We start from the raw sequence: 22,720 nt of genomic DNA on the forward strand, positions 1-22,720 counted from the left end.
GTTATGGGGAGTGAATGAGAAACTTCCAAGCATGTATTCAGTGTCTCTCTAAAGGTGGTGGTGGTGGTATTTTATTCTTGGAGTTAAATACTTAAAGCAGGAAAGGTGAAAAATGAATGAATTTAGAATATGTAAATCTCACTCTTACTACTGCAGCCATATTTCATGTTTTGTAATGGTTTTGTGTATCCAAACTCTAGGCTTAGGGGTGTGTGTGAGAGAGAGAGAGAGAGAGAGAGAGAAGGAGAGAGAAGGAGAGAGATTGGGAAGGAGAGAGAGAATGAGAAGGAGGGAGAGAATGTATGTTCATTTTTTAAAACTTGGTTGCTAGCCTCTATAATAATATACTTGTTTAACCTAGTTGTTCTTTTAAATGTAAAGAAAGAAAAAAACTTGGTGATTTAGTAAGAACTTTGGTTTGTGTTTTTTTTTTTTTAAAGATTATTTATTTGAGAGAGAGAGAGCATGAGTGGTGGGGAGGAGAGGGGGAGAGGGACAAGCAGACACCCCGCTCAGCGGGGAGCCCGATGCAGGGCTCGATCCAGGACCCCAAGATCATGACCTGAGCTGAAGTTAGGTTTAACTTAACGGACTAAGCCACCCAGGCGCCCCAAAAACCTGGTTTTAAGAAACCTGTATATTAGACTTGTGCTGCTTTGGTACTATTATAAAGGGGTCGAGTGTGGTCATAGCAGACGTCCCAGAAGTTTCACCATCATGTGTAACTAGTGGTTTTCATCTTGCTAAAAGCCTCCTTCCGTTTGCAGTGTGCTGATACTACTGGGTTTATCTTCCAGTTTAGCTAGATCTTGGTAGTCTGGAAGCATCCTTATTTCCTTAAAATATATGGGCTGCTTACATTTTTAATTAATGAGAAACTGAATTACACTGTGGTTATTTAATGAGACTTTGTGTTTTATCTTCCTAAAAATGCATATATTACTATATCTACTGCAGTAAAGAGCATAAGTGATTTTCATATTCATATATAAATATGAATATGAATTTCATATACCTTGAGACCTTTCCTGGAGAATGCAAACCCTGTAGCCCAGACATCGTGGTCTGAAGGGTGATGTGGGGCAGGGTTTCTGGGGTTTTCCCTGACTTCCCCTCCTATCCATGGGAAGAGAGCCATCCATAAGTCCAGGCAAGCATGACCAAACCAAACCTTCAGTCCTTTCTACTCTCTGCTCTCATTAGCTCATTGTCTAACCTGGAAGGTGTCATTTACCCCATCTGGACCTCTGCCTTCTCAGTGATGATTCTCTCTCCTCTGGTCCCTCCAGTCCTGACAGTCTTCGAAGTTGGTGACACAGGAACACAAAGGCACAGCTTAGCGGTGGCTCACTGGGCAGTCCCAGGTGAGCTGTAGCCTCCCCTGGCCTCATGTGTTTCTCCAAATAAGAGTATGCTTTTCATGTCACTCACTGAAGTCTGTCCCTGGAAATTTCTATTTCTTCTCTTCTTCTTTGGCATCTCTTCTTTTGATAGAGTCCTCTCGTTCGTTGAGTATGACCTAGTCTGATGAGGCATTATTTACATTTTTCCTTTTGTCCCGATCTCACTGCCAAAAACCTTGAGGGCTTTTGTGGAAGCAGATCTGACATTCCTGGTTCAGAGGAGACTTTTGAGCAATGGCTGAGGAGAGACTGACAGATCCTTTTTTTTTTTTTCCTGTTTTTTAATATGGAACGTTTCTCAAATTTGCGTGGCATCCTAGCTCAGGGGCCATGCTAATCTTCTCTGTATCATTCCAATTTTAGTGTGTGTGCTGCCAAAGTGAGCACAAGACACAGATCTTACCTCCATTCCCACTCCCGTCCTGATGGATGGCCTCTTCTGAAAGGTTTATGAAATTTGGCAAATTCACAAAAGTTGAGTGCCCGGAACATGAGGCAGCTGGATTGATTATTTAGCCAGCAAATGTACCATCCGAAAAACTGGTCCAGCCAGCAAGAATCAGTCCCAGAGAACTTGGAAGCTTTCATGCAATCAAATATTTATAAACAGCTCAAGTGGAAGGAAAAGAGGCACAACAAAACTGTTCCTATGCCTTTGCCACCTATTGAAAGTAAAAGCCTCAGGTTTTCTCGACCTTTTCTTCTTCCTTTTGGAAAGTAGCCTCTTTGAAATAAATTCTAACTTGATTGGGCCTTCAGTGACATTTGGCCGCAATACATATAGAGCCTAATGTTTGCTTCCTATGGGGTATCTGCACTCTAATAGGAGTGTGTGGGGAAGATTCTGGAGCTGTAAATGAGAATTATGATTGATGGGCTTACATTCTCAAAGTTTTCCTTCCTGTCTCACCAGAGAAGAGCCGAACTGCAATTAAGACCGGGCACACGCAGGTAGATGAAAATAACCAGGAATCATTCTATCTTGGGTCAGAGGACCTTGGCAGCTGTGACTATAGGGTTGCCTGGCTAATTGGTCAGTTTATTCCTAGCTTTGTTTCAGAAAACGAGGAGTTGGAGGAGCAAGGTGTTTGAAGATGTTTTGAGGGGAAAAAAAATTAAAATTTTGGCCTTAGGGGAAAGAGGCAAAAGGTGGGGGTCATTTATAGTATTTGTTACTGGGGCCTGTGATTCTTTTCTTTCTTTCAAAACGGCTTTCTGATTTCCAACTTGCTCTGTTCCGCTGTGGCCAGGTCATTTTGTACATGGGGATATCTAAAACACCAGCACGAGCAGGAGTTCCTGCTCTCCTGTCATGTGCCTCGCTTCCTGTCCCGTTTTCCAAAAACCCACAACTACCCTCATGTCACTTGCCTGCACAAGAACCGTAATGGCTTCCTGGGGACTGCTGTATGGAGACTGAACTCTACTTGGTTTCTGAGATGTCCATGATTCATTTGGCCAATTTAATTTCCCTCTCCTACCCATCGTGACCCTTTGCCTCCACTCAGGCTTAGCCTCCTCCCTGCCCCCCTCCCTTTGCCTCCAGGGGCTCCTGCCTCACCCTTTGCTCCGACACCAGCCTAGAACGTACCTATCTGTCCGTGTCTTGCTTGTCTTCCCAAGCTCCCTTTTCTCATTTTCTGCAGCCACTGGTTACCGTTCTCTTTGTCCAATTCTTTCTGCAGTTGTGGTTTCCCCCTGTAGTCCGCCAGCCCCCCGCATTGCCACTTAGCAGGACAAGTATGTTTGGGTACCCACTCTGCAGAGCAGTGTGCCGTATCCTGGGGAGGATGAAAGTAGCAGCTACCGTTCATTGCGTACGAAGTACATGGCAGGTGCTGTCCCTTTATGTACATTACCCCTAATCTTCACAAGCACCCCGAGAGGTAAGTGGTTTTTCTGTTTTTCGCCCTTTATTTTTTTTCTTTTTACAAATGAGGTAACTGAAGCTTGTGGTGATTCCGATGTCCCTAGGGGGATGGCTAGAATTCAAGGGGAGGTCTAGCTTCCACCAAAGCCTTGTCTTTATGATCCTGCTGTGGAAACAGTTTTTCCCTTAAACGTGTGTTTACGATCAAATAGCGAAGACAAGTGCATGACTATTGCTCTTCTGCCTTTCTCCCTTACTAAATTGCAAGTTACTTACGCTGGACCAGGGGGTAGAAATTTCATTTCATTCCAGCTGTTTGATCTTGGGACAGGTTTGGACACAGCTGAACATAAAAAGGATAAATCCAGCAACTGAATCACCCTGAGTAGAGTAGAAAGGGGACAGGTAGTAGATAGTAAAGCTAGTGGAAAGCTGAGTGAATAGCCAATAAGAGGCTTGAAATTGGTCATGACAATAGGGGGAAATGGTATAGTCGAGGTAGGATTTACAAATGTTGGCGTGTAAGTCACTGTGCAGGAGAAGGAGGAGTTAAAAAAAAAAAAAAAAAGACTGTTTCATGCACCTGGGTGGTGCTGCCATTAACAGAAGTGGGGAAGCGTGAAGGAGGGAGGCTGTCAGGGGAAATTAGTTCCATTTGCCCCATGGAGTTTAGGCAGTGGTCTGTCAACAGACATGTCCGCCAAGAAGCTACAAGTGTGGTGAACTGAGTCCTACATGTTAGTGTCTGGCTGGATTTGGAACAGGAACCCTGCGTTCATCAAACCTCAGAGTGGAAAGCATTTCAGAGTCCATCCGCTGATGAACCGGTCAACAAAATGGCGCATCGACACCATGGAAGATCATCTGGCCATTAACAGGAATGATGCACGCTACCACATGATGGTCCTTGGAAACTTCACGCCAAGTGAAGAAGCCAGCTACAAAACACCACAGATTGTATGATTCATTTACATGAAGTGTCTAAAATAGGTGATTCCATAGAAACAGAAAGCAGATTACCGGTTGCCAGAGGCTGGGAGATGGGAGAATACGAATGAGTATGGAGGGATCAAAATGTTCCGGAATTTGATGATGGTGACAGTTACACAACTTCGCAAATACACAAAGAGTCATTGAATGGTACACTTAAAAAGGGTGAATTCTATGGTATGTGAATTATATCTTTAAAAAAAATGGAAATGAAGAAGTGCCTCAGAAACTGCCCACTTTGTTCCCCTGCTGAGTGATGCAAGGCTTTCATCCGTCCCCTGCTTACACTCCTTAAACGTGCTTCAATAGCTCCTGTCACCGGGAACTCACTGTCCGCACACCTCACAGGGCTGTGTTGATGAAAAAGAAGGGATACATATAAAGGATGTAGTACCCAGGACATAGTCAACACTTGATCCATGGCAATCTCGCCTGCCCTTTACAACGTGAAATACCTAGGAAGAGCTCAGTTACTACGTGTGTTTGGTCATCCGATAGCCCAAAAAGCCTGTAGCCCCCAGTTGAAGCAATGACGTTGTTAGGGATAATCTGTGAAAACATAAGGTTGGTTAATGGTCTTGTTTTTTAAGAATCTCGATGGGGTCTACTGACGCTTTGACTGATGGTGAGGTCAGTTGGCTAGCAAGTTTGTTTCTCCCCTTCGTAAGACACACACCTAGTGTGGCCAGAGATCTGAGGCGCTGTTGGTTCAGGACAACTGTGTGACCGCCCCTCAAGATATGAGGGGAGCTCTGTGTTTGGTTTCAACGTTTCACCCCCTTCCCCAAAATGCCAGTGATATTGAGAGCTGAGAACAGTCTTTATTGAACATAAGGCCGCTGACCCAAACCTTCCTAACAGCCCTCTGCTTTTTGCTAACTAAAAGACAGAAACAAACCTAGTTTGTAAAGGGAGTGAAAGTAATGTGTTGCTTCCTAGATTCTTATCCTAATCTCAGCCTTTTTCTCCCGGTTTTGGCGAAGGTCAGGCAGATACGATGAAATGATATGGCACCAAAATCCCAGACAGGAGACAGTTTATTTAGGTTGAATCATCTAGAAGATTTGGACACCTTTTACAAGCCATTTGTTATGTGATGTTAGTCCAGCGCAACCCGAGTGGTGGAGATGAGTGGGTAATCTCTTGGATTGCTCGTAAAACACTGTAATAAACCCAACAGGAGAAGCCCTCAATAGCTTTGCACCAAGGAGGCGTCCCTCCCACCTCTCATTCCCTCTGCTTCCTACTCCCCACCCCCTCACCCACTCGTGATGCTGGGCAGCTGGGAACCACGGAACACCAGGGTTCCTTTGAGAGGAACAAAGCATCCGAAATGTCCCCACCTGCTTTTTGAACGGGTCAGTTGGTTTCCAGATGTCAGTAGCGTGAAGTATTTTTCCTAATCGATGTTTTAAGCTCCTTGATATTTATTCAGCTAGGTTGAATATACTCTATTAAATGGAACTCCATGGAAGGAAAAATAAATCTGAATTTCGCTTCTCTGGAGACATCGTAATATTTCTTATTATCTGAGGTTAGTGTTTTGCCAGGATATTAACGAGCTGTTTGCCTGCTGGGGATGTCATTTCTTCTTCTTTCCTTCGGCCGCCAAACAAAGGGTTTTGAATGAACTTGGAAACCAAGCTTAATTTCTTGACTCCTCCTCTGGCTTTGAATCCCGTTCTCTGTTCCTTGCCATTATAGACCATGTGGTGCTCCTATTTGTCCATTTCCTCGGACCCTTGCCACTGATAACATGATTAAACCCTCCACTCTGTTGCCTTTCATTTACTTCAAATTATTTCTGATTATGTGTGCTGTGTTTTCTTTATTTAGACCCAAGGTATAATTAGGGAAGAGAGCTGGACAAAAGAGTCTATTTTTTTCTGTCTCTCGCCATGGTGTTGGGTGGAAAATGCTGTCCAGCTCGTCGGGTGAGATCCCAGCTGGTCCGTGTCTCTCGTAGCAGCCGGCGGGAAGGTGCCTAGCTACGCAAATCCAGATGTGTGATGGTAGCTTGTTTGTCTTACTTTGTGTTTAATGAGATTCTTCAGATATCGTTACTTCAAAGTACTGCTTCTGTTTTATCGAACATTCATTAAATGTCAACCATGTACTCTTTTGCATACGAAGAAGAGTATGGTTCTGTCTGAATTAAGAATCTAGAATACTGGTGGGTTTAGTGTCCATGCTGGTGACTAAAAATATATACGTAGTGGAGAGTGTATGTCAGCCCAGGGTATGTTTTCCAACTATTTTCTACGAAATTAATACACATTAGACCCTGCCTCTGGGAGAGATATATATAAAACAAGACACAAGGAGAGAGCTATGAATAAAATACACTGGAACTTACTTTAAAAGTAAGATTGTTCTAAAAGTAAGATTTAATTTTTGCTCTTGTTTGGAGTGATTGGTTGAATTTTCTAGCTATTTGGGGTTTTGGTCTTACCAGTGTTTTCCATTCTACAAAGAATGATTATATCTTTGCATTTGGCCCAAGGCAAAATGGGTGGCTTGGCTCAGGTACAAGGAGCAGAAGTGTGGCCAGCAGCTCACTTCACCAAGAAGTGCATAGCTTTGTTCCATTAAACACTTTGTTCCTCGGGTTCTCTATGTATTACATCAGGGGGCACCTGGCTGGCTCAGTCTGTAGAGCGAGCGACTCTTGATCTCAGGGGCCATGAGTTCAAGCCCCGCATCGGGCATGGAGCCTACTTAACATAAAAGTGAATGAATGAATGAATGAATGAATGAATGAATGAATGAAAATAGATAGGTATTGTATCAGGATGGCAGAGTAGTTGTTAAGATAGAACTGTAGTGGAAGGGGAATTTTCTGGCTTAAAATCAGAAAATTCAACTTGAAGGTACATCATTTACTGCTACGTGGGTGACATTCCCATTTTTGAAATGGGGATGACACCACAAGTCACAGGGCTGTGATGGACACATATGTGTGATGGCAGCGGCGAGAGCACATTACAAACTGTGAAGTGGGTGCAAATGTTGGTTGTTAGAGTGGTAGGGAGAGGGCCCAGGGACCTGCATAATCACAGAACTGAAAGGTATGTATCTTGAGAATGCTTTCTATGTGAGAGCTTTATTTTGTTTTTCGTGAGTAGGGTGCAGGGGCAGCAGTGTGGAGCTGGGGACTGGAGTGAAGGGGGGGTGGACTCTTACAGAAGGGCCTCTCCGTGCCTCACTGGAAGGACTGAGGGGCTTCGGGAGGGCAGAGACCGCATCTCCTCATACCCGCCTCCCCAGCACCTAGGACAGGGCCTGGCACCCAGCAGCCAGTGAGAGGAACGTTCACAAAACCCCACTGAAGACTGAAAACACCCCAGCAGTAACCCTGTTATGTGACCAACTTTCTCCCCTCTGCCCCCATCCACTTTTTTACCCAATTATACCATAAAGCAGATCCTTACAGGAGCATGAAAAAAATACAAATCTTGTCTCTGGGGGTGGGGGGAGGGAAGACCTACATTCTCTTCTGGTTATTAAATGTCTAAATATTTATGTATAGGTATTTTTGCTTGGGTCTGCTTTTGCCTTTTTTTTTCCTTCCAATTTCGTTTCTCTATTTCTCTTTCCCCGCCAAATTTTTAAGTCAACCATATCACCTCTACAGTCTGCCTAATTAGCATTTGAAAAGCAGTGCACCCCATCAGACGGAGGGGGGGGCAGGGAAGGGTAACTTGGAGTCGATTTGTATTCCAAAGATCAGGGTATTACTCTGCGTGTGGAGTTTCACCCAAGTGCTTAACGCTTGAAAATGCATGAAGAAAACCATCCTTCCTCTGGCAGGTGGTACAGTCTGACTCCAAGGCATAAAAGCAGTAGATATATTGAGATACTTTTTCATTTTTCTCTGCTCACTGTTTTCCTTCCTGAACGTGTACGCATGTGTGCACATTATAAGAAGTCATTTAAAAAACAAGCACGATGTTCATCTATTCAAATTGGTCTTATTTGGAAACTATTGTCCTGTCTTGTAAATAGATTTCCTTCTTTAACAAGGCCATTAGTGCTATTTACCTAGTAACACTTGAGTGTATCAATAATATTAATTTTGTCAATAGAGTATGGAAGTGATTCTTGCATTTTCTAATATTAAGTATCTTCACTGCATTTAAAGAAAAGTGCCCATGCATCTAAAGAGAAAGCCCGAACACATAAGGCATGTGTTTACTTTCAATGTAGGAGTTACATTTCTCCAAAGATTGAATGCTTTGTTGTTGTTGTTTTGTTTTTTTTTTTTCTTTTTTTGCCTCGGGCCAAGGAGACAGACTGAGATTCCAAGAATTTAGAGATGGAAGGTACCTCATTCAACCTCCTAATCCAATGCTGGGATCCCTTCTCTGGCAATCCTGGCAGATGGCCATCCATCTGCTTGTATACTTCCGATGCCGGGGAGCTCATTATCTCCTGAGGCAACTCATAAATTCTTTCTTATTTGAGCTAAAATCGGCCTGTAACTTCTATCCATTGGTCCTGGTTGAGGAGCAAATAGGAAAGATCTTCAGTGTTTGAGGGCAGCTACCACATCTTCCTTTAGTCTTTTTTAAATTAAGATAACTGTTTGTGTCTAAATTAAGACTTTCTCCCGGAATCTGGAAGAGTAAGGATGTAAACAACTGAGCGTTCAACCATGCAGTACCCAATACAAAACTTCGGCTACAAAGCAGCTAGCGGGTAAGCACCTCTCCTATAGTCAAACTTGGCCATAGCCCACTGCGCAGTACGTTCTGGAACGTAACTCATCCCTCATTTAGCCAGGAGTGCTAAGAAATCTGTCCAGGGTGAATAGAAATCCTACTCTCTTATTCTTTTCACTCTTCTGAATTCCTTCAGAGGGCACAAGCTCCTAAAAATTGCTATGAGATAAAATGTAAAGGTTTTCCTTTAGGAGGGAAAATTAAATGCACCAGAACATAAATTTTTGAAAGTAGGAACTATGTCCGGTTTTTCTTTCTGTCCCCCTTAGTGCCTAATATCATTCCTGGCAGATGGAAGATGCTTGCTGATTTATTGTTTTATTGAGCTGAAAAAGAGAACCAGCCAACATTATGTTGAAATATACATGTGTCTGGGAACACGCACACACACACCTCTATCTGTCTATCTACCTAGCTGTAGAGAGATGTATAGACATACATATGCACGCACATTTTTTTTACCTTTTTACTATCCTGGGGTCGTTTCATAATAATTCATAGGGAGACTTAATGCCACAGTGCAGACCAAACTGTTCTCTGGATAAGCTGGAGACCCCAACCACCTGGGCTGGTGTGAACAGTGGTGTCTTATTTATTTATTTATCCACTTATTTTGGCATCTTATGTATTTTTTAAAGATTTTATTTATTTGAGAGAGAAAGAGAGAGAGGCAGGGGGCAGAGGCAGAGGGACAGAGAGAGGGAGGGAGCGAGAGAGAGAATCCCAAGCCGACTGCCCGCTGAGCGCAGAGCCCAATGGCGGGCTCTATCCCAGGACTCTGAGATCAGGACTGAGGCTGTGACCAAGAGTCGGACAGCCAGCCGGTCGCGCCCCCACTGGGGCCCCTTGCCATCTTATTCTTGTATCCTGAAGTGGTTGCACTGGGAAGGCAGCCCCTCTCCTGTGTCCCCTTGCTGCTAAAGCGATCGTACTTTGCTCCCAGGTAGAATGCGCAGCCCCTGTTCCTCATCGTCCCTCGCTCTTCCTCCCGCTCAGCTCCAGAGCTTCTCCAGTTGCTCTTGTTCTTGGAGATGGAGAAGGGCAACAGTGAAAGGGTCAGAAAACATAACTTCTTCAGTCGTTGCTTAGCACTTCCCCCCATTTGACTTAAGTGGGCTTATCCCCTTCTCGCAGTGGTCTTTGCCCAGCATCCTTCATGCAGGGCGCTTCCCTCCCAGAGCCAGAAGCCCTGAGTTCTCACCCAGCGTGGCCACCTCCTCACTGAGTGATTTGGATCTATAACAAGGTGTCCGAAACCTGCCTAGACCACGAGCTCCAATGAAGAAAGCTGCGTGTGGAAGCAGAAAGCCCGCCACACGAAGAGGCTGCGTTTAGAAGTGAGCATAGTACCCCTACTATCTTGGCACCAGTTACCAGCCTTGGGGGTGCAGGTGAGCACCATGCCCCCTACCCCAGGGGTGCAGCCGTAGTGCAGGTCTGTAGGAGATCCGGGCGGAGAGTTAGGGATGCATACCCAAGCCAGTGTGTGCGAAAGACCCTCGGTCCCAGGGCTGAACTTGCCATAAGCCACGGGCCCCTGCTGTTTGCCTGCAGCCCCACCCAGCCTGCCAGCCTAGCCCATGACCATGCCACTGAGTTCACTGTATGTGAAAGATCACCCAGAAAATACCTGATATCAGAATGGACCAGAACTGTGAGAAGAGACGATATTTTTTATTTGATTGAACCCCAAGATTTGTCTTGTTTTCTATTTCGTCTCCAGGGCCTGGCACATAATAAGTACCAAAGATTTCTGGAAGAACAAATTGCCATGACAGCTTATCTCCTCTGCAGAGTAGTAGTTAATGGAAACTGAGACACAGGGCGGGGACAAATTAGGTTCTGACGTTGGGAGGAGAGCAGGCCTACAGAAGGAGAGGCCGATTGTATTCTGATCAAGGAGGATCCAAGTTTTCACTGTAATTTCAGTGTGAGCAGAATTCTGTATGCCTAGACTAATAAAATGGAGATAAGAGAGGTTGGGGGAAGGGAGCTGCATGAGAACACAGTCATCAAGGGGAGGTGGGGCTTTTCCACCTTAGACACAGTCTTTGCAGTCAGCTAGGCTGGGCGATGTGCTGCCGTGGGGCCTGGGGGCAGTGTACGTCAAAACGCACGGGTGTACTTATCTGCTCTTTGCCGACACTTGGCCACAATGTCATTAAGCAAAACCCCTGTTTAGTGCCTCCTTTAAGGCAGGAGTAAAAATCAAAGTAAAATCAAAGAACAATTCTTTCTCATCTCAGTTCTGCTTTTCTCAACTGGTTCTGTTAGGCATCATCCTTCAGGAACGAACCATGTATTCCCCAAACAGTCGCAAGAAGGACAGAGAATTATTTCATTTAATCTGGAGTTGGACGTAGCGGGGTTGCTGCATTTAACCCCGTGGGGCGGTAAGGCTGTGCGGTCAGGCTCTTGCTGTCTTCAACCTCAAGGCCCTCAAGTTGAACCGTACGTTCAGCTTAGGTTTGCAAAGGCTTCAAGCTTAGCGGGGACCAATGGTTTATAGTGCCCGTCAGGAAATCCCATCTGGCTCACCGAGACCAGTGATAGAAGCAAATTCGATTTGCCAGAAGAGCAGACCTTACTAACCCCTACTTCACGTTGGTTCATTCATTCAACACGTTTACTGAGCACCTACTCTTCCAGGCATTCTGCTGTTAATATAGATTTTTTTTTAAGTCCGTACTCTCATTATGAACTTATGATTAACCTCCCAAGGGATCTTCGGAAAAGATGGGGTAGGTAAATTTAAGAACAACTATTCTCTGTGGATATACCTGAGGAAGATACAAAGAAGGGAGAAGCTAAAAATAAACCCAGCGGAACAAGTCCGTAGGCTTTAAGTGAACACAGACATGAATCGAGTGAGTAACCATAAGCTCTAATAAGTGCAAGAGAATTCTAGAGAGGGGAGTAATTAATTCTGCTGGGAAGGAACCAGGTAGCAGGGGAGGAGCAACTTCTTGTAGGAGGAGATTCCTAAACTGAGTTTTGTGTATCGGAGTGTACGTGGGGGGGAAGGGGGCTTCCGGGCCAAAATCAATGTGTTAACATTCACAGAATGCTCACAGAAGCATAAAACAGGAGGACCAGGGAACTGCCTGTGGGCAGCTTGGCATTGATGGAGTAGGAGATGGGCAGGAGTGGGAGATGCTGACGTGCTGCGCTGAGGAGTGCTGGACTCAGGTTTAGTTTATAGGCCACTTGGGGTCATGAAAGGGTTTTAAGCTGCGGTGCGAAGTAGTCATGTTCGTTTTAGATCCATCACTTGGGCAGCCATTTGTGGGGGGTTCGGGGGCCAGTCTAAAGGCAGGGACATCCGTTAGAGACTGCTGCACTGTTTTCTAAGAGTCGGTGACACAGGGATGGCATGTCCTAGGAAGTCAAGCATGCACAAGTCACCCGGTCACGGGGGCTCAGTTGGCCCTACTGATGCAGTGGGATCCTTAGGCACCTGTGATAAACCTTCACGGGGACCTTTGGGAAAAACACGGTTGGTAACTTTAAGATCAAGTATTCTTTATGGACCTACTTGAGGCAAATACCAAGAAATCCGGGACAACAGACTCCTTCCCGTGGGCTCCAGCCCCTAAAGAACTCAGATCCACAAGACTTCACCCTGACACCGAGGCCCAGGCAATACTGAACCCTGGCTGGGAGGGATGCTTCAGTTGATAAGTTCTGGGGGAAGGAGCCCCACTTCCCAGCTCCTCAGGAATCCCCCAAATGGTCTGGACTGACCTCCCCAGGCCATCCCCACCCCCAGCTGAGCTGGGGGACTTAGCTTGCCTGGAATCAAGTTCTGATGGACAAATGGCCCTGACGTTCAGGAGGAAAGAAAGCGGAAAGCAGGCAGTGAGCACTCAAGACAGCTCATCAGCTGGGACCAGAAAGAAGAGAGGTTGTCCCTTTGCACCCCCCAGGGTGGGGCTGCCAGTGGGCTTCTCTGGCCCTGCCGCCCACCCTCTAACCCCTTCTGGGGGTTAGAGGCCTGAGGAGCAAGACAGAATCGTCCTTGCAGGAAGGGGAGAACCTGGGGTCCTCATTAGGTCACAGCCAAGGCTACCTCAGACCCATCAGCAATCTCTCCGACCTTGTCAAAAGCTCCTTCCCGCCTCCTCGGTTAATAGGATGAGCTCACCAGGCAAAAGAATAAGAGGAAGCATTTCACGTAGTGTTTCCTCCCAAACCCTTAAAAGTCTATGGTCTTACTGATCTCGCATCCTTCCTGGAAAAGGGGCCCTGGATCCATGCTTGGCACATCACAGTTCGAAGTCACTTTAGAGATTATTTAATTTGCTTTTCTCCTGTTAAGAGATGTGGAAATGGGAGCCGAGGGTCGTGAAGTCTCCGGCCCAGGATCCCAGGGATGCCCCTCCCGTGTACTTCGTGCTTGGCCCAGTGCAGTTCTTCTGTCCATGGGGCAAAGGACGCCCAGCCTGAGGGACTAGAGCTGGAACTAGAACCTCGTTCTGTGCAGCTTGTTCACCCCTCTGGTTTGGTTTGCAGGCTGCCTCCTCTGTGAAAGGGGGCTGGTGTCACCCTGCAAAGTTGATGCGAATGTGATTAGAAAGACAGTATGTGCACAAGTTGTCCCAGCACACAGTAGGTGCTAAATAATGTCCTCCCTAAGGAGGACGCACCAGGCCAGCATGGGGAGATGGGGGATGGGAAGCTGTGAGCCCGTTCCCTCCTGCAGCCTAGGTGGCAGGGACGTGACAAGGCCTGGACGGCCAACCCTCCCTGGGGAGTGCAGAGCCAACCAGTGTTCTATCCCTTCAAGTCCAAGGCCCAACCGCGGAGGCGGGGAACAAGCCGTTCACGGAGGATGCCATCAGGTTGTGGGTGCGGGGGCCGCGAGGGACCGAGGGCTCTGCGATCAGTTTGCTTGTCAGCCCAAGGCCAACGTCTGGGCTGGAGAAGAGGAACTCATGTTTGCCAACTTCACAGGGCCTTGGGCCTCCTTCCCCAGCCTCCTCCTGAGGGCAGCTGCGCCGTGGTAAACCGAGCACCGGCCGCCTGTCAGACGGCTTGGTTGCCCTCCTGGTCCGGCCTCTCGCTACCTTGCTCCCTTGGGGCCCTGGGCTCCGGGCTGGACTGTGCGCCTCTCCCTGGCCTCGGGGTCCTCATCCGTCACACGAGGAGGCAGCGCCTCCCAAGACGTTTGTACTCATCAAACAGCGCCCTGGAACTACTAGACGGGCGCCGGGTCTCTCCGGCCTCGCCTTCAGGTACTATTCTCACGAAACCTGCTCCCCATCTTCGCCGCCGCGGGGCCCGCAGTCTCTGGCAACCCGGCACTCTCGTCCCCCGCGCGGTTCCCCCAAGCCCCACCAGGGGGCGCCCTTTGCCCGCCGAAGCCGGCCGGGCTGGAACTCCGGGGGCCGGGGCCGACTGCCCCCTCGCGCGGGGCGGTGCAGGGTGCGGGCCGCGCCGGGGTTCCCTCTCCCCCACCCCACCCCCGCCTCGAGGGCGCTACACCTCAGCGCCCGCCCCTCGTCCCGCGGCCGCTCGCCTGCCCGCGCCTCTCGCGCTCCGGCCCCGCGCCTCCCGCTCGGCCTCGGCCCCCCAGGGCGGCGGTAAGTTTGCCCCCGGCCGTCCGGCCCTGCAGCCGCCCCGCTCCTCCTGCGCCTCGGCTCCGCGGCGCGCGGGGCGAGGCCCCGAGCCGGCGCCCGGGGCGTGCAAGCTGCCGGGCCGCCCGGCCCCGAAGGGGCGCCCCCCCGGCCGGCGTGCGCGGGCCGCCGCAGTTCCGGCGCTGGCCGCCGGGCGGCGCCCCGCGCCTCGACCGCGCTCCTCCCGCGCTGCCCGCTCCCCGCTCGCTCGCAGCCGGACACAGACTGCCTTCAGCTGCCGGCGGATAGCGCTGGGGCCGCCGCGGCTGCTGCGGAAGCAGGGAAAACCGGAAAACAACAGCCCGGCGGCCCGGCCGCAGCTCAGCCCCCGGAGTGCGGAGCCGCCCAGGTAAGGGCAGGGCCCGCCGCGGCGCCCCCAGCCCGCCCCTTGGGCTGCCCCCCGCGCCCCCCGCGTCCCGGCCGCGCGGGCCCCGCGCGCGTCCCCTCCCGCGCCCGTCCCCCCTACTTCTGACGTCTCTGCCTCTCCGTCCCCCCGGGGCCACTGCCCCGCACCCTTCCCTGCCCCCCGCCCCCACCGCCTCCCCGGCGCCCTGCCTCCCCTCTCCCGCCTTCAGCCCGCGGGTCCCCTGCGCTCGGACCCTGCGTCTCCCGGGCTCTGGACCCCCCATCGCTCCGCTCCCGTAGTTCCTCCAGTCTCCATCCCCGTCTCGCTCCCTCCGCAGCCTTTCCCCGGGCTGGCGGTCCTCCCGCGCTGGTCCTCCCCTTCCCCTGTGCAACTCCCAGCTCTGCCTCTGCCCCCTGCAGGGATGCCGGCCCCTACCCGCCGCCGGCGCGCGCCCCCAGCCGCCGTCACCCCCGCTTCCCGCCCGGCCCCGGCTGCTCTGCCCCATCCAGGCGCAGCCCCGGAGCCCCCGAGGCCCCCTCCCCCTTTGCTCGCTGCCATCTGCCTCCGCTGCCCCCTGCCCCTGCGCTGGACTCCGGCCACCACCACACCCCCACCCTACACGCCGGCTCGCTTGGGGAACCGGCGTCCTATCAGAAATGACCCTCTTTCCCTGGACTAATGAGGCTACCACCCATCTCACCCTAGTTCACCCGAGTGGGAAGTGAGGGAGAAACTCTGGAGACCTGCATTTGGGCGTGTGATGGGGGAGGGGGCTGAGGAGGAGGGGGGGAGGGGAGCTGATTGAGATTCTCTCCAGTGAGGACTGGCAGAGCGGTGAGCTGCTCAGACCTGGCCAGGGTGGAGGGCCGGCTTGCGACAGCTGGGACAGGGGTTTCAAGGCACCGAGAGCACCTGTGTCTCTTTCCCCGGCTCCCTCGAGCTGAAGAAAGTGAGAGAGGAGGAGCTGGAGCCCAGGGAGAGTTGGCCAGTCGGCGGGGGGAGGCGGTGGTGGGGGGCTGGGCCGGGGCCCTCTGGTCGGCGGGCCTGCCTGCCGGCCTGGCAGTGGTGGGGCACTGCGGTCTGAGCTTCTCCCCCCGTGGACCTTTGGCTGCACAGCTCTTGGCATCTCTACTTTATGCTGCCATCTTCCTCCCGGTGCTGTTGTCTGGTGATGCCACGAGGTGCCACCTCCCTGCCTCCCTCCAGTGGCTCTCCTGGGCATGTCTCCCAAGGGCCTGGGTTGTCTGGAAAGAGGAGGGGAGCTCTGGGCACGGCTGGGGCCCCTTCCAGACCAGACCTAGGGACTGGCCCGGAGTACTGAGCCCTGCCAGGAACAGAGAGAGAACTACCTTCACTTAAGCTCCCTGCGGGTCACCTGGGTGACAGTGACACTTGCAGGAGCACCTGCAAACAGCATGGCATCCCCTGGGATAGAGGCTGTCTGGGTTGGCAGTGGGCATCTGAGAGAGAAGTGTGGTCCCGCTTCGGCCCCTGAGTGTCTGTGCTCCTTTGATCTGGCCCGGGGGGGGGGCTGGGGAGGTCAGCTGTGTTCTGCTCCCCCCTCCACCCCAGCCCAGGAAGGAAGCCCCAGGAACTCCGCTGGGCATCATCAGGCTGGTCTTATTTGCTGAAGCTGCAGCCCATGCCTCATCATTAATCAGGTTTATTATTTTCCTCACTGGCTGGATGTGTTCCTCAAGGTCACGACCCTTTGGAGAGTTAATCTAATATGCACACATTACAGTGTCTGGGTTTGTTTAATTTTCTGTATTTTGTTCATTTCTTGTGGAGCGAGCCTTCCGTGGGGAGCTGTGGCCCGGGCTTGCCCACCAGCCTCCTGCCTGCCTGGCTAGCTCCGTCCCCTAGCCCTCCTCTGGACCTGCCACCTGAGACCAGAGGCAAGGCTGGTCCCCAGAGCTCTTGGCAGTGCTGGTGGGGAAGAGGGGGGCTGGTGAGTGGAGGGGCACTGGGGAGGACGTTCTGGTTTTTCTTTGTGTTCCCCACCCCCCACCCCCCCAGGCATCTTGATCATTGGCTGACATTTTCGTCAGCACCAAAAGTTCTTCGCAGAGACTGGGTCTGCGTCTGGGTCTGGCTTTCCAGTTTGGTTTTCCCCGAGGATGGAGAGGGAACTTTGGCAGAGTGGGAGAGAAGTGGGGACCCTCACAGGGGGATGCGGGGGGCTCGGGGAGAGCGGGTCTGAGCCAGACCCAGATGGAAGGAAGGAAGAAGGGCAGGAGGACCTGCCCTGGGTGAGGGGAGACACTGCTGGAAAAGCACAGGAGCGGCGGGCAGGGGCGGGTGGTTGTGCGGCTGGTGCGGGGCAGGCAGTGGCGGGGAGTGTGTGGGAAGAAAGCCTCTGCCGTTACTTCTGCATAGTACGAATCCCTTATGTGTGCGATGAGCGCCGCAGTTTTCCAAGTGCTTTTTAGGAGAATTACTTCATCTGATCGCTACGAGGGCCCTACAAGCGTTCCATCCGCACTATTACCCTGTAAGGAGGTGTCACAGATCCCCCAGACTCTGAGGCCCGGAGAGCTTAGATGACCTGTCCAAGACTCTGCGGCCACACAGGAGGCCTCCGGACTCCTGGCCCAGTGCTCTGGGGCTGCTACTTGTTGCTCCTGAGGGTCTCTGCTGCTTGGCCCTCCCTCTCCCCATTCCGTGCTTCGGTTCACCTTCACGAGCTCCACACTTTCCCCTCCCCGTCGGCGCTGGCTGGTGGCCCCTGCTCCCCACCCCAGGTCTTGGAGCTAATTCTTGGCTCTGCATTCCCAGCCCCTAGACTGGTTGCTCCGGCACGTGGGGTGGGGGTGGGTCCCGCCAGCCCTGCCCCAGACAAGCACTTCCTCTTGAGGGCCTCCCACAGAGAGTTCCAGGTTCTTCCAGACCCCTAGGCTCTGTCTTCTTCCTTTGCCTCCCCCCCCCACTCCTGGGTGCCTTATCCCTTTGGCGCTCAGTTCTTTCCCAGCACTTCCGGTGCTTGCCCTGACCTTTCCCTTGTGCCCTGCCACTGTGCCACGTGGGACTTCAGTGATGGGAACACAGCTTCCTCCCTGGGTGGCCTGCAGGCTTAGCTTCCAGGCACCCTGATGCCACGCCTGCTTTCCTACAAAAGATGGCATTTGTAATGCGTGACCGGGTCTCTGGAGCCTCAGCGCTCCCCGCCCCCAAGCTCCCGGACAGGGTCCCTTGTGGTGGTTAGAGTTCATGGCTTTCCACCTGTGGCCCTGCTTATGCCCCCGGACCTGATTCTCGTCCAGCTCTCTGCCCACCCTCACACCCGGCACCTGACCACCTGACGTCCCCATCCTTCCCTTTCCTGCTCTTTTCTGCCCACCTACACTTTCCCAGCCTTCAGGATGTAGCCTGGGAAGCCCTCCCCATGCCCCCAGCCTGGCAGTCCCTGCAGGACCGAGGTGGCAGCTTCGGCCCCTAAATGTCAGGCAGATCTGGCTTCTCTCTCCTGGTGTCACTCTCCGAGTGGTTTCGAACAAATTGCTTAACCTCTCTGAGCCTCACTTGTCTCACCTATAAAATGGGGACCATCTCACCTGCCTGAAAAGGGTTGTCGGCATGACCGTATTTGGGGTGGGAAATGTGATTTGTCGATATAAATGCCACCCAGTGGGCTCCTCTCAGGCTGCCTCCTTGGGGTGCTCGTTCAGCTCCTATCTCCTGCCTGCTCTTACGGTTCGGTTCGTCTGTCTCTGTTTGTCTCCCTGCCCAGAAGGCAGGTGCCTTAAGGAGCAAGGCCTTTGCCTGGCGCCCGAAGTTTCTGTCCTTGGCTCCTCACTGAGCATGCCCTGGCTTTCTGCACCCATCCATACGTTGGCCCCTGCGTATAGTAGGAGTGGAAGAAATAGTTGTTGCTTGATTATAACATTTGGTTACATAAAATAGGGTATGCCTTACGCCTAACAAATCCAACATGAAAAAACAGTTTATGCCACAGTACCAGCCAAGGTAAATCGTGGGAAGGAAGGAGGGAATCAGTTTAACACTGTCTTGACTGGACATTTCATAGAGTCACTCCAGCTCCCTCACCAGCACCTCCATATTCACAGATGAGGAAAGGCGGCCCACGGGGGACCACTCTGAGCCCCGCCATGGTCCAGGGAGTGCTCCAGAACCCCACTTCCTTCCCCTGTACGTGATCCTCAAAATGGGGAGAAGAGGCCCCTTATGAAAAGATTTGATACAGGTTTTCTTTGAACAACTCAACACTTCGCTCATTGACGTAAGCAGGGATTGAGTAGCGGGGGGCACGTCAGCAAGCAGGGCTCAGCAGGTTTAGGATCTGGGGGGCGATCACAGGAGGACATAGCGCACGGTGGGAATAGGAGGGGTGCATGGATGCTGTCTGGCCACCATGGGCGCTGGCTGGATGGGGCTGGAGCTCAGTGAGGGGGAGGAAGGGATTAGTGGGCAAGGAGGGCTGCCCAGGCAGAGTGGGGCGACCAGAGGGATGGGTGATGGGCGGGGTGGGACGAAGGGGTCCTGTGTTTGGGGAGTCAGGGTGGGCAGGGGGGAGGGCAGAGCTAACCAATTCAAGAGGACCTTGAAAGCCCGAGATCTTGTGTGGATGCATCAGGTTTGGGGGGTGCAGAGGATCCCGGGCAGACGAGCAGAGTGCCCAAAGAGGGGTTAAGGGCTGGGGGCGACAGCAGCAGGGGGGTGCACTTGAGTGGCATTTCCAAGGAACAGCAGAACGCGCGGACAGATTGGGAACAGCAGATGAGGGAGCAGGAAGTGTGGCAGAGAACTTGGAGATTTGGAGCCCTGGAGGCTCGGCAGGATGGCGATGCCACTTCAGAAATAGGGAAGCCAGAAGGCGAAGCAGGCCTGAGGGAGAGCTGAGGAGGGCGTTCCCAGACGAGCTGTGAGGCAGGCGCCGGGAGCATTTGGGGATGGAGCCTGGGTGGCCTGTGGACCCGGGACAGCAGCTGAGCAGTCTTGTGCTGGAAGTTACTCCCTGGTCTGTCGCCTCCAGGGGCCCCTGAGCGGATCTTCCCTCCAGCTTCGCTCACAGGCTATCCCTAGCGCCATGCACCCAGCAGGTGCTAAGTCAATGTTTGTCTTATGAAAGTGGCCCCAAGTCATGTTGAACAAATGTCTGTTACAGGGAGAAATTCCTGGTGGAACGTGGTGGGTGAGGAGGGGACAGGAAGGCCGTGGAGGCCTCCAGCTTCCAGGAACGGGACTCCCCCCATCAGAATCCAGGCTACTTCTTACTGCCTCAGTTTACTCTTTGTGATCTCTGTAATCTTAGGCATATAACACACTCGACCTCAGGGACAGAATCATGGGCAGGCTCCCTGGCAGGGATGGGGTGCAGGGCGGGGCGTGAACCCCAGGACAGGGGCATCACAGGGGCGACCTGGGAGAGTGGCTGTGGAGTAAACACATGTTTAGAATTGGAGTTTAAGGGCCAGAGTTAAAGAGGAGGGTTTAATAGAATGAGAAATCAATAGCCCAGAGGAGGTTAAGATGTGTAAGTGAGAGGCTGGCTACAGGGTGCACTTAATAAAAAAGAAAATTTTAGGAAGCCGTGGAGGACGGCAGCACGTCTCGGGGCACCTGGGGCGGTGGCTGCCCTCCAGCCCCGAGGCTCCTGGGAAGGGAGGCTGGGTTTCGGGAGTGCAGTGCGGCCGTCCCCTTTGGGGGGCTGCTGTCTGTCTTTCTGGGTGGCCAGAGTGTGACCCCCCCGTCCCTCTGCCAGAGGCTGTGTGGTGCTGTGGTCAGCCACACGTGGCTCAGATTGCACGGGATTCAGATCCCGACTCTTCCAGCCCTCGGGCGGGGGGCGAAGGAGCGTCATAGCAGCCCCAGTAAATCTCAGCTGAGCACCCAGCGAATGGTCAGTTGTTGCTGTTACACGTACGGTCACATTTTCATTGTTACAGAGTTGGGCTCGTAAGCCGCTGCGGAATGACGTCCCTGGCGAGGCTGGTGAGAGGATGGGAATTGGGCGTGGCCCTGCTGGTTGAGTCCCTTGGTCCAAGTTACAAGGGGGGCAGTGGCAGAGCTGCGGTGTCAGCCCAGGGCTCCAGGCTCCCTGGCCGGTGTCGCTTTCAGTGGGCTTCGTGGCCCTCCACACAGGAGCGGGAGGGCGGGCAAAGAGAGACGTCCATAAACCATTTGATCCCATCTCGGCCTCCACACAAAATTGGACTGGCACTGACCAGGAGCACAACCTTAATTCCCCAAGGCACTTGGACTGGGAGCCCCTCGGGGTCAAGGAGATGGCCTGTGTGTTTGTGTCTAACAGTAGGTTCGTGTTGTAGGTACTCTGTAAGTATTTGTGAAGTGGACAGATTAGTTGACAGCAACAACACCGATGGTAATAATAATAGCTAATATTTTTCAAATGAAACCAAGCACGGTACAAAGTGCTTTCCGTATATTATCTTGGTTCATCCCTTTATTAACTTTAAACTTCAGGATACTGTTTATGGTGCTATGATTATTTTAGGCACACTTCGGGTACCGTTGTACCCATTTCACAGGCGAGGAGGCTGAGATTCAGGGTAGATGATTCATTAGCCCAAAGTCCCATAGGGAGTACGAAGCAGAGTTGGAATTTGTACCCAGGCGGTCTGATTTAAGAACGATATTTTTTCTTTTTATTAAGTAAACTGTCTCCCAATGTGGGGCTCGAACTCACGACCCGGACATCAGGAGTCACATGTTCTCCCAGCTGAGCCTGCCAGGCACCCCTCAGGCTGTCTGATTTCAAGCTAGGGGTCAGACGTTTCTGTGTGCCTGTGAGGGTGCGTGTGCATACACACGCGTGTGTCTGTAAAATGGCCACTGATTGTCCCCTGACTTCCTAGCTCCCCCTCCCCTCCTCATCTCATAGGCAGGGAGGCCAGGCACAGAGGGGACATGGACCTTGCATACACTCTGGTGCTTGTCTTTCCTTGGCCTGATTTCTCTGACCACCCCCCCCCCGCCCCCCAAGGGAGAGGACCCTGGCCATATTGGGGAATCGGTGAAAGACCTCCGTCACCAGAGCTCCTGAGTGGGCCCTGAATCATGGGCCGGTCTTTTCCCACACAGAGGCCATCCAGGCGAGGGCCAGGGGTCGAAGCCGGAACGAGGTGGCTTGTGAGATGAAAAGTTTGAGGATTAGAGGCGCTCAGGGGACACGTGGCTCCTTGAGGTCACAACAGCCCCACCCTGCCCGGACCATCCCCTTCAGGGCCCCGGGGCCCAGCGGGCTGGCGTGCGTGGCCACCTGCGTCGTCAGGAGGGCGAATCTCACTGGGGTCTTGGACTCTCAGAGGCATGACGGGGTATCTCTGGAAGAAATCTCATGGAGCTCTTCTGTCACCGTTGTGGTTATTGATCTTTCTAGCATCTCCCCTGGCCTGGTTCCATTCATAAGATCACGACAGAACGTCCCCAGCAAGGTTGGTGACAGGATAGGAATTTGGGCATCTCTTTCTAGAGGTAGCAGAGACTTTTTCCGAGTAGTGAAGACTAGAGTGGGCATAGGGAGGGCCGGAAGGCCCCCTGGAGTCCCTGCCTGGGGGTGGCTGTGGGGCTTTCCACCAGCCGTTCGCTGCTCCTGAGTTTCCACCAGACGATCAGCCCTTAACGCTGAGGCTGCTAATACCACTTCCTGGCGGGTCTCACATACTCAGAGGCTTACAGTGTTCTCGGTGATTTCTGCCGCGGCCCCACGGATGTCTTGGGTAGAGAGGACAGCTAGGAATGATCATCGCAGACTCCAGAATCTCAGTAACTGGCTAACAACCAGTGTTATTTGG

The 22,720-nt window shown here is 52.0% G+C and overlaps 1 protein-coding gene and 1 non-coding gene across 2 annotated transcripts in view; one reads left to right on the forward strand and one right to left on the reverse strand.

Moving 5' to 3' along the window:
• Nucleotides 1-1,683: 1,683 nt before the first annotated feature.
• LOC113260253 (U6 spliceosomal RNA) lies at nt 1,684-1,790 on the reverse strand. Its single transcript, XR_003317889.1, has one exon. It is a non-coding gene; the product is annotated as a U6 spliceosomal RNA (small nuclear RNA).
• A 13,019-nt stretch (nt 1,791-14,809) lies between these two features.
• GRIK4 (glutamate ionotropic receptor kainate type subunit 4) overlaps nt 14,810-22,720 on the forward strand; it is a 417,047-nt gene continuing 409,136 nt past the window's right edge. The window contains exon 1 of the mRNA XM_026505548.4: nt 14,810-14,948. The gene's annotated coding sequence lies outside the window, so the exon portion shown is untranslated. The remainder of the gene's footprint in view (nt 14,949-22,720) is intronic.

This window comes from Ursus arctos, unplaced genomic scaffold, assembly GCF_023065955.2.
Source record: "Ursus arctos isolate Adak ecotype North America unplaced genomic scaffold, UrsArc2.0 scaffold_22, whole genome shotgun sequence".
Taxonomy (NCBI): Eukaryota; Metazoa; Chordata; class Mammalia; order Carnivora; family Ursidae; genus Ursus; species Ursus arctos.